Genomic DNA, 10,857 nt, shown 5'->3' with positions numbered 1-10,857 from the left:
ATTTGGGCTTATTTTGTATTCCACGCTACACAAACCCACAAAGAAGAGACTAGACTGCAGAAACGGTGGCGAATCACTTCAGAAACAATAAATATTGGGTTAAAGTTGCGGGAAAGTTGCGGTGTTTTGGACAAAGTTGCAAAAAGTTGCGATTTCGCGGGGTTTGCTTGATTTTGCGTTAATAGTTGCCATCGCAACATCGCAAAATCCTGGAGGGTCTGCATTTAGGATCTTTTCTAGAGGAACACTTGGAGCTCCGGTCATGTCTGTTTAGTTAATGGACAGGATCCTGAGGCGCAGAAGTGGCGAGGAGAGGGTCTGCTGTTTGCAGATGATGCGGTTCTGTTGGCGTCTTCAGGCCACGATCTTCGGCTCGTGCTGTGGGGGTGTGCAGCCGAGTGGGAAGTGGCTGCGATGAGAGGGAGCATGTGGCTGTTGGAGACTAGCTGGCGTCTCATAATTTCAAGGAAATAAGCAAACATTTTGTTGCAGTTGACCAATAACCAGCAAGTCGGCCTATTTTCCTGTTCACAGCTTGCTAAACTGTACTCCAGGCCGTGAACACCGTTTCATTGCCAACATCACGCCTGCTTTGCTCCGCCTCCATGTTTATGATTTAAACATAAAATGTCTCTCTGCCTGCAGGGCTTTTAGACTGCCAGTAGCAAGTAGAAACACGACAAAATACAACGTTAAGGAAACACAAACCGGGAGCGTGAAGGCAAAACACCTCCGTTGTGTTGTTAGCGTAAACATCTACTGTCTCTACTTCTGCTTTCTGTCTAAAGGAAGAAAGAAACTTTGGGTATCTGCCTTCAACGCACAGAAGTAACGCAAGCATCCGCTGAAAAAAATGGACAACGGACGGCCATGTCATTGCAGCCATTGGCCAAGAAACCATCTTGTTTTTGAATCAAGAGGCAACTGTAATTAAACACAAACGGCATCGAGCCAAAGGTTTTCCCTTAACGGCAAAAGGAGCACCAATAAACCAATAAATAAAGGATGAATCTAAGCTAACACATAGCTAATAGCTAATGGATTGAGCTACAATGTTTACAATAAACACCTTATTCAGTTTTTTTGGTTTGTTTGTTTGTTAAGAAACAAAAAAAGGAAAGTTAAGTCAAAGCCGAACAGCAGAAAGTCCTTCTGGTTCGACCTGCCAACAATCAGCTGCTCGCATCATTTAGCATTTCCACCGTTTAGTGTTTGCTTAGATCATATGGAGCAGAAGTATTTAACAGCTCTAATGGCTTCCACAGAAACGAAGGTAAACCTGACCCCTGATAACATGGCCGACAGAGCCCTGAGAGCTCCGTGTGAGGTTACCGCTCGCTTTGTTTCATTAATAGTTCTTCGTTAACACAATTAGTCACTCCTTAAAGGTTCCCTGAGGCAGGAGTTACCTAAACCTAAGAAACAGCTTCTTCCTCTGAAAGCTGCTCGTTTACTGACACAAACCCCAAATAATATCTTACTTTTCTTTCTTTCTTTCTCTTTATTTCGAACAGACAAAATAAATCTAAGCAAGGAAAACATATATATATATAATTAAAACAAATTGTCTTGCCCAATTGACATCCAGTTTTACATTATCTGTTCGAAAAGGAGCAGGTAGAAGATACAAGATCTGTAGATCTAAGATACAAGTGTTTTCCACACTTTATGTCAAATATGGTGCAATGTCAATGACATCGAACTCAAGCACAAAAAGCCAGCAGTAGCAGCTAGCTGTGGCAGGTTCGGTGCAGCCTGGGGAACTACATACGCTGAAAAACCATGAAATCCAAAACTGGCATTGCTGTGAGCTGTTTTCACGTGAGCTGGGATGAAATGTTTCAGATCGTAGATGTTTCGGTCTTGGTCCGGTTCTATCCTCGAGTCACGATGCGGTCTCGAGACGATAGGTGAGGGGTGGAATGCAGACGGACCTGTAAATCCAGAGCTTTGCCTTTTGGCTCAGCTCATGACTGCGTACGCAAAGCTCCGGTCCGTCTTCCTCCCCATCGAATCCCAAGATGCTTCAAGTCCTCCGTGGAAGGAGGACTTCCTCTACCTACCTCTACGGTTTGACTCTCATCAGGCGCGAAATGTCCCACGTCATCTGCAAACAGCAGAGCCGAGACCCTGAGGTTCCCAAACCGGACCCCCCTTCCTGTCTACAACTGCACCTTGAGATCTTGTCCATGAACACCAACAGAGTCGGAGACGACGGGCGGCCATGGTGCGGTCGGACCTGGACACGGTCCTCCTGCGACCCCCTCAGAAAGACGAGCCAATCCAGTGCTCTTGAACACAAATCAGTCCGAGCCTCTGTTCCAGGAAACTCTTTCCTCGGAGGCCTAACGTTTACCCCAAGAAGACATCCTAAAACTTTAATATCTTGAGTTACAAGCGTCAACCGCCGTGCTGCCGCCATCTGAGTCAGCACAATAAATAAACGCGTAATGTCGCTGCCCCCGTTGTGAGAAAATACTGCTTTTTTTGAGAAACGGAAGAAGCAGACCGTGTCGACCGACTGTTTAAGATGATTAAAACACACAGAAGACAGTAAAAAAAGATAAACAAAAGGCAGAAACACGAGAACTTTAAAGTTCCTGGCAGGGGCTACATCTGGACCCATGACTGTCCGGGACATCTTCAGATAAAACCAACTGTTTTTAGATTTTGCGGATGAAATAAAGCAGACAACCAGCGACGGTTCTGACCTTTGAACTCGTCGCTTCTCCACGCAACGTATTGTAGCTGCAGCTGTTGACCACGGGGGGCGCCGTTGAGTTAAACATCACCTGGTTGACGTTTGCGTCGCTCTGCCTCGTTTTAAAAGCTCATTTTAAAAAAGGTGATCGAGAGCGAGTTGTTTATTGTTTTCCTGGTTTTGTTTTATTTTTTCCTGCAGCTTTTTCAGCAGACTTTGTGCTGTTTTAGCCGTTGGTGCATAAAAACATTCGGCTCGTTCAGGAAATGGCTGCTATGACTTTTGCAACTTTTAGACTTTTTCAAAACATTAGACTTTATTTTAAAATATTTGCTCCATAGGAACACACGGCTCTGGTTTGGTCTTCTTTTTTGCTTTTAGCTAGCTTCAGGCTACTTTTTTGTCATTTAGCTATTAGCTAGTATTTTCTTACAATTAGCTTCAAGATAACTTTCTGCAGCTTTTAGCTAGCCCTTCACTACTTTATTAAGTGTTTTTATTTGCTTTGTTATATTTCGCTTTTAGCTAGCATGTTGCTACTTTAGGGTTTTTAGCTATTCTACTTTTAGCTTCTTTTAGCTTATATTACTTTAAACTTCTAGAAAACCTTTTGCTTCTTTTAGCTAGCTTTCTGCTACTTTCAGCTTCTAACTAGTCTTTTGCTACTTTTAGCTTCGAGATAACCTTTTGCTTCTTTTAGCTAGCCTTTTGCTTCTTTTAGCTTCTAGAAACGCTTTGGCTTCTTTTAGCTAGCATTCTGCTACTTTCAGCTTCTAACTAGCCTTTTGCTACATTTATGTTCTACATAACTTTACGTTACTTTTAGCTAGCTTTCTGGGTTTTTGTTTTTCAACATCTAACTAGTCTTTTCCTACTTTTAGCTTCTAGATAACTTACTGATGCTTTTAGCTAGCCTCTTGCTACTTTTATTACTTTTTGCTACCATTCAGCCACTTTTAACTTTTAGATAAGTTCACCACTTTCTCTAGCCTCTAACTAGACTTTTGCTAAATTTACCTAGCCTTTTTCTACTTTAGCTAGCATTAGCTTCTAGATAACATTTTGCTTCTTTTAGCTAGCCTTGTGCTACTTTCATTCTTTTTAGCTTTCAGGTAGCATTGTTCTACTTTGGGGTTTTTAGCTACCATTCAGCAACTTCTAACTGAAAGATAACTTTTTGCCACTTTTAATTTCTAACTAGCCTTTTGCTAAATTTACCTAGCCTTTTGCTACTTTATCTAGCATTTTGCTACTTTTAGCTTCTAGATAACATTTTTGCTACATTTAGCCTCTATCTAGCTAGACTTTTGAATTTTACCAAATATTTTTGCTGCTTTTACCTTGTAGATAAACTTTTCCCACTTTTAGCCATCTTTCTGCCATTTTCAGCTTCTCACTACTCTTTTGCTCCCTTCAGCTGATGTTCAGCTTCTTTCAGCTCCTTCAGCAGCTCAGGCTTCTCGCAGTAATTCTCTTTAAATGTCAGAAAGCCGAGCTGAAGCAGACAGAGTCCTCAGGCCTGCAGCTTTATGTGATGCTGCTGATGTCACAGCAGGGACCGGGTGAAGCCGGTTTTAATTCCCGCGGCCTGCACGAGCTCGGAGGAGCTGCGGAACGTGCACGCGCGGTCCCGGTTTCCTCTCACTGAGCCAGAAATGAAATTTCCCCCTCTCCCCGAACGCTCCTGAACGCATCATAAAATGTCCTCAGTCATCCTCAACAAGGACACCCGGTCGGACTTAAAGCTCCGCTCCTCAGACTCCGCAGCTCTTAGTCACCGCGCCACGCGCGCGCACCTGCGCCTCCCCAAATCGTTCAAAAACGCCACCTCGGAGAAAGTCGCGGATCAGCGGCAGCGGCGGCTCGTGCCTCACCTGTAAAGGTTGCCTTTGAGGGGATCCCGGAGGTCCGTGTGGGTCCCGCGGGGGCTCGGTGACCTTGGAGCGGGGAGATGCGTGTGTCCGCGGAGTGGATGGCAGCGTGTTTGAATTTCCTGAAGCTGAGGCGCAAAGACGCGGCGCGCCGGCGCGCTGACAGGGCGACGCGGCAGGGCGCGGCAGGACGCGGCGCGCACCGCTTCAGAGCCACACAAACCGAGTCAAGCATTAAAAAACTCCCTGTTTTTATCATTCCTGCCCCCTGCTGCTGGGCACTGCAGGAATAACAGTCCAGAGGAAAACCATGCACCGTTTGTTTTGGGTCTGCTGCTCAGTCTCAACACCAACCTGTACTTTTTCTTGCTTCTTTCTTTCTTTCTTTGCTTCAGATCCGCTCAGGTTGGTTTCTCCCGTCTCAGAACTGTGAGGCATGATGTGGATCAGAAATGTTGCAGGGTGAGGTGGATTACCTGAGTTAATGTACGCCAATCACAGACTCCGAAACTCATTTGTCCCCCTGATGATGCAGCTTCTCAACTTTATCTGTCTGTTAGCAAAATATCTTGTGAACCACTGGGCGGATTTGAGTGAAACTTTCAGGAAGTAATCATTGGATGTACATCTACAGCTGATTTACTTTTGGAATCAATCCAATTCAAGATGGCCGTTGCAGCTAATCAACAATAAAAAACACAAAAATAACTATAACTCAGCCAATTTTGCAAATAATGATCTAAAATTTAGTGTGGTAGTAGCTGAGACTTATCTTTAACACATACTCAGAGTGCTAAGAGATCGCTCGAGATGCCATCGTATCACATGACTCTGACTGTGACTCAGATGATCTTAGTTTAAATCTCTAGGCTTTTTGTTTGTTGTTGTTGTTTATAAGACTAAGTTTACTGCGTACAGTGTCTTTATCTGTCTGTCTGCACCACACATTTTTCTCTCTTCAGTTCAGTTTATGTATATATTCACTAAAAGAAGCCAATTTGTTAAAGTTCCCAAAACAACAAACAGGAACAACTGGACTTCTGCTCTGTAAGCAGAAGACGTTCAGTTTCTCATCCGAGGAGCTTTCTGAGCTCGAAAACGGGTCGTTTCCTGTAGACCTCAGCGTCAACAGGAAGCTGAGGTCTGCGGCGTCGGGCTGAACACGTCCCCACGAAGAAGAACGGAGACGCGTGCTCTCCGAACACGTGGATGTCCCAGCTGGGCTTTCGTCAGCGAGGAAATCTACAAAACGCACAAAACGCACCGCTGAACGCAACCAGGAGGACAACGGACGGAAAAAACATGGACGGAGAGACGGAGGCTGGTCCATCCTGAGGACAGGGAGGCTGGTCCATCCTGAGGACACGGAAGCTGGTCCATGCTGAGGACAGGGAGGCTGGTCCATCCTGAGGACAGGGAGGCTGGTCCATGCTGAGGACAGGGAGGCTGGTCCATCCTGAGGACACAGAGGCTGGTCCATCCTGAGGACACTCCAATCAGGATCTTCATTCATGTGACCCATCAGTGAGTCAGGCCAACAGAGACCCTAATGACCCTCTATTGTTAGGAGACTAACTTTAATTTGCAGGTGAATCCAGACTCCACCCTCTCTGCTCCTCGGATGAGAAGATAAACATCTTCAGCTGCAGAACAGAAGTCCAGCTGTTTCTGTTTTTTAACCTTTTATTTGGATTTGGCAGCAGCGGAAAGGAAGGACTCCCTTTTAACGGGAAGAAACTTCCAGCGGTTTATTCGTCTTCAAAGCGAGGTTGTAATAAATAAAAACAGTTCAAAGAGCAGATTTTAGTTGACCTCGGTGTCTCCGGCAGAAGCTGACTCAATCCGGGTCATCTGGGCTCAATCCGAGGGGATTAACGGGATCACAGCGACTCTCTGAACGGGAAGAAAGAAATCCGACAGGAAGAAGTCTCAGTCTGACTTTTATTTTGAAAGGAATAAAAGCTTAAAAAGAACAGTTTCTTGTTGCTATTGTCAGTTTTTTGTTGTTTTTTTTTTTCAAACGTCTGATATAAGCTGCTAATTTTGTCTTTTTCTGATGAATATTTGACAACATGTGGGCGACTGGGTTCATGTGCATCATTTATTTTAGCACAGATGCATTGTGGGAAGGCGGCAAGCCGCTGCTCTGGTGAAACTGGGATTTATTCTGACGTGTCTCCATGGCAGAAAGACTCCCTGCAGTCAGTCCAAGGTGACGAATCCCCAGCTGATCAAACAGAAAAACGATAAAATCCCTGACGGGCTTCCTGGGAGGTCTGTTGTGATATATTAATGAGAGTAAATCCACTTTATTTCAACTTCAGAACGTTTTAATTAAAGAAAACAGTTCCTCAAACAGCAGGTGGCTCCGGCTTCTCGATCAAAAGTCACTCAGAAAGAAATGAAACACATTTCTGTGGGTGAATACATGAATATAATACATGTTTGCTGCTCTGCAGAGCGCTGAAGGAATTCGCTGAAGAAGCTGAAGCTGAGATCCTTAAGATAAAACGAGCAGAACAGAGGGTAAAATGATTACAAGACGAGCTAAAACGAGCATAACAAGGGCTGAAATAAGCAGAACGTGCTAAAAAATTAAAAGTAGCAAAACAGAGAAGTAGCTAAATGCCAAAAGGAGCAGAACAGAAACTAAAATTAGCAAAACAGTAGCTAAAAGCAGCCAAACAAAAGCTAAAATTCACAAAAAAAGGCTAAAAGCTGCAGATCATGAAATAAAAAACTGAAAAAAAAAATGCAAACCAGGTGCTAAAATGAGTAAAACTGAAGCTAAACCGTAGCTAAAAGCTTAACAGTAGCTAAAAGTTTAAAGTTGCAGAATTGTAGTTTTAAGCAAAACAGTAGCTAAAAGCAGCAGAACAAAAGCTAAAATTTACAAAAAAGGCTAAAAGCAGTAAACAATTAAAAAATGCAAACCAGGCGCTAAAATGAGTAAAACCAAAGCTAAAGCAGAACAGTAGCTAAAAGCTTAAAGTTGCAGAATTGAAGCTTAAAGCAAAAAGTAGCAAAACAGAGCAGTAGCTAAATGCCAAAATGAGCAGGACAGAAACTAAAATTAGCAAAACAGTAGCTAAAAGCAGCATAACAAAAGCTAAAATTTACAAAAAAAAGGCTAAAAGCTGCAGAACATGAAATCAAAAACTTAAAAAAAATGCAAACCAGGCGCTAAAATGAGTGAAACTGAAGCTAAAGCAGAACAGCAGCTAAAAGCTTAAAGTTGCAGCATTGTAGTTTTAAGCAAAACAGTAGCTAAAAGCAGCAGAACAAAAGCTAAAATTTACAAAAAAAGTCTAAAAGCAGTAAAAAAATGTAAAAAATGCAAACCAGGCGCTAAAATGAGTAAAACCAAAGCTAAAGCAGAACAGTAGCTAAAAGCTTAAAGTTACAGAATTGTAGTTTTAAGCAAAACAGTAGCTAAAAGCAGTAAAAAAAAAAATGTCAAAAATGCAAACCAGGTGCTAAAATGAGTGAAATCAAAGCTAAAGCAGAATGGTAGCTAAAAGCTTAAAGTTGCAGAATTGAAGCTTAAAGCAAAAAGTAGCAAAACAGAGGAGTAGCTAAATGCCAAAAGGAGCAGGACAGAAACTAAAATTAGCAAAACAGTAGCTAAAAGCAGCAGAACAAAAGCTAAAATTCACAAAAGAGGCTAAAAGCAGTAAAAAAAACGTAAAAAATGCAAACCAGGCGCTAAAATGAGTAAAACCAAAGCTGAAGCAGAACAGTAGCTAAAAGCTTAAAGTTGTAGAACAGTAACCAAAAGCTAAGATTTAAAGAAAACAAGGTTTTGGAAGGAAATGAATGTGAATTTTATTTTAAATGAGGTTAAATGTTATAAACACTAAAAGCCGCAGCTTAACATTTGAATCTATAAATGGTTCAAATACAACGAAGTATGCAGAAGAAGTTTTATTGCATAAGAAGTAAGAAAGAAACCAAAGTTCACACAGACATCCGAACCTCCCAGATCTCTGCCTTCGGTTCCCACGAGCTCCTCGGGGCCTCCTCAGGTGTTCCCTTCACCTGAAACAAAGCCACGGCTTGTATTCCGGGACATTTCCTGCGACTCGCCCCGCTGGAAGCTGTAACCCGAAGCTGAAAACACGCGGCTCAGCGAGGATCCGAACAGAAACCTCAGACGGGCCTGCGCTGCTGGGAGTGGAGAGGAAAACAAAACGCTTCTCAAGTCGGAAAAATGATTCCAAATTATGTCAGCATGATATTAAATGTTTGTTTCCACGCTTCAAAATGTCCAAACTATCCCTTTAAGGTAACATTTTGACAGCTCAGTCCTGTATTCAGACAGTAGCAGTTTGATTTTGCCCCCAGTTTCACAACAAATAAGCAGAAATCCTGAATAAACCGGAGCAACGTGAGTACATATTAGCTTTGGAGTCTGATGGAGACAGACTTCTGTCCCGGGTCAGCTGCCAGCAGGAAGTCTGGCTCCTTTCCGTTTAATACGATTTAATAAAAGGGAATTCGCTGCAAACTGTTTAAAGTAAAAAGAGCAGAAATGTAGCTAAATAATGCACACGTTTTAATTTTAACGTCATGAAAACGTGTCCAAGAAAATCAGGACAGGAGCCAGAAAGTAAACAAGTGATGTGACCTTTGACCTGAAAACGTTTCTGATCCTGTGGGTCGAAAAACGAGAAGGTTTAAAGTTTAAAGTTCGCTGCTGGAGAGTAACCAATGAGAAGACACCAAACTCCTGACGAAGGTCCTTCAAATGCTCTTTAGCCCCGCCCCCTTTATGCACTACATCCGGCCTTCCGCTAAGCCCGCATCCAGGTGGACTTCGGCGAAGTATTTACCCACAATTCATAGCTGCTGCATGTGACCTTTTGATTTTATTTGTTTATTATCTTTATTGACAATGAAAGGGTTTTGAATTAAACGGCAGAAATATGGCGGCGGTGACAGAGGAAGCTGCGTCTGTCACGAAACAAATCCTTTTACAATCGTACTGGCAGCTTCTTAAAATACCAAAACAGGGACCGGTCGGCCATGTTGGATGTCACAGTTATGATGCAGAGGTGGAAAACGATGACGTAACCCGAACTGAGTACTCGCTTCATAGAGGGGCGTAGGGTGGAGGGCGAGGATCGGGACGGGGCCCAAGTTTGTCTGAATCAAGATGGCTGCCATCAACTTCAGCAAACACAAAAAAGGCTGCGACACTCGTTTCTGGTTGGGAGCGACGGCCTCGGATGCAGAGGAGCCGACTCCGGCTGCGAAGGACGCTGAAGACGCCGACAGAACCACAGAGATGAGACCCTGAGACACGACTGCGCCTTGAGACCCCGTCCACGAACACAAACAGGCTCGAGGACGAGGGACAGCCCAGGCGGAGACGTCCTGAGACTCTGAGAAGAAACGGCTTTTTGGAGCAGGAGCACCAACAGTTAGAAGCTTCCCTCCTGCAGAGAGGCGACCAGGGTGACGCTCCTGCCCGACGCCTCTGTCTTCAGGCAAGTAGGAAAGAGTCCAGCTCCTCTCCAGAGCCGAAGCTGTGAGAGGAGGTGAGTCCAACTGTATCTGCTCATTCTCACACACAAGTTCCGGCTCGGAAGCAGGGACCCTCCCTCACTTTCCCCTAGCTCCCATGGCGCCCGACCTCGCCGGTGCGCCCACGTGGAGCCAGGAAAAAACAGGTCATGGTTTTTAAAAACCCTGCAGGTGTCCGAATGCGGCTCTGCAGATCCAGAATGGACGAAAACTAAACCAAGGAGGCTTTGAGACGAGAGAAAAGGTTTCGTTCTTTCATCGGCTCCGTGGTGCTCGGCCGTCGTTTGGTGCTCCTCTTCATCTTAAAGCTGTTTACAGTGCCGTTAAATGGAAAAGATAGATTACCAAGAACTGAATTTATACGTTTTTAAAACCTTTCCAGGAGTAAAAACACAAAACTGACTTGTGAACACACAAACATTTGTTTTTTTTAAACGAAGCAACACGCATCTATCACAGCAAAGCCAAAAACTCACTCTTATGTGTGTTTTTATGTCCTGCTTTTAAATGATTAGGAGTTGTAGTTCTCTAAATGACCTTCTCGGGGATATTTTAGCACTGAAGGGCTGCGACAGGGTGGCTGGAAGTGAGAAGACGAGGAAGATGAGGTGACCGACCAGCAGAGGGCGGTGCAGGAACTTCAATCAGAAGGTCACACAGGAAGAGCACAGTGTCCTTGAATCACAGGAGGTTTGATTCAGGTCAAACTAAACATCTTTTTACTTTATTTTTACTCTACAAGTGCAACTTTAAAGTCAT

The 10,857-nt window shown here is 43.8% G+C and overlaps 1 protein-coding gene across 1 annotated transcript in view; it reads right to left on the bottom strand.

The window, feature by feature from the left end:
* Positions 1-4,921, bottom strand: part of zgc:165507 (uncharacterized protein LOC561188 homolog) — a 20,874-nt gene extending 15,953 nt beyond the window's left edge. Inside the window, exon 1 of the mRNA XM_017437417.3 lies at positions 4,576-4,921. The gene's annotated coding sequence lies outside the window, so the exon portion shown is untranslated. The remainder of the gene's footprint in view (positions 1-4,575) is intronic.
* Between the last annotated feature and the right edge of the window lie 5,936 nt (positions 4,922-10,857).

This window comes from Kryptolebias marmoratus, linkage group LG18 (genome assembly GCF_001649575.2).
Source record: "Kryptolebias marmoratus isolate JLee-2015 linkage group LG18, ASM164957v2, whole genome shotgun sequence".
NCBI lineage: Eukaryota > Metazoa > Chordata > Actinopteri > Cyprinodontiformes > Rivulidae > Kryptolebias > Kryptolebias marmoratus.
The sequence above is the reverse complement of the archived record's forward strand: the minus strand, read 5'-3'. Positions and strand labels throughout refer to the sequence as shown.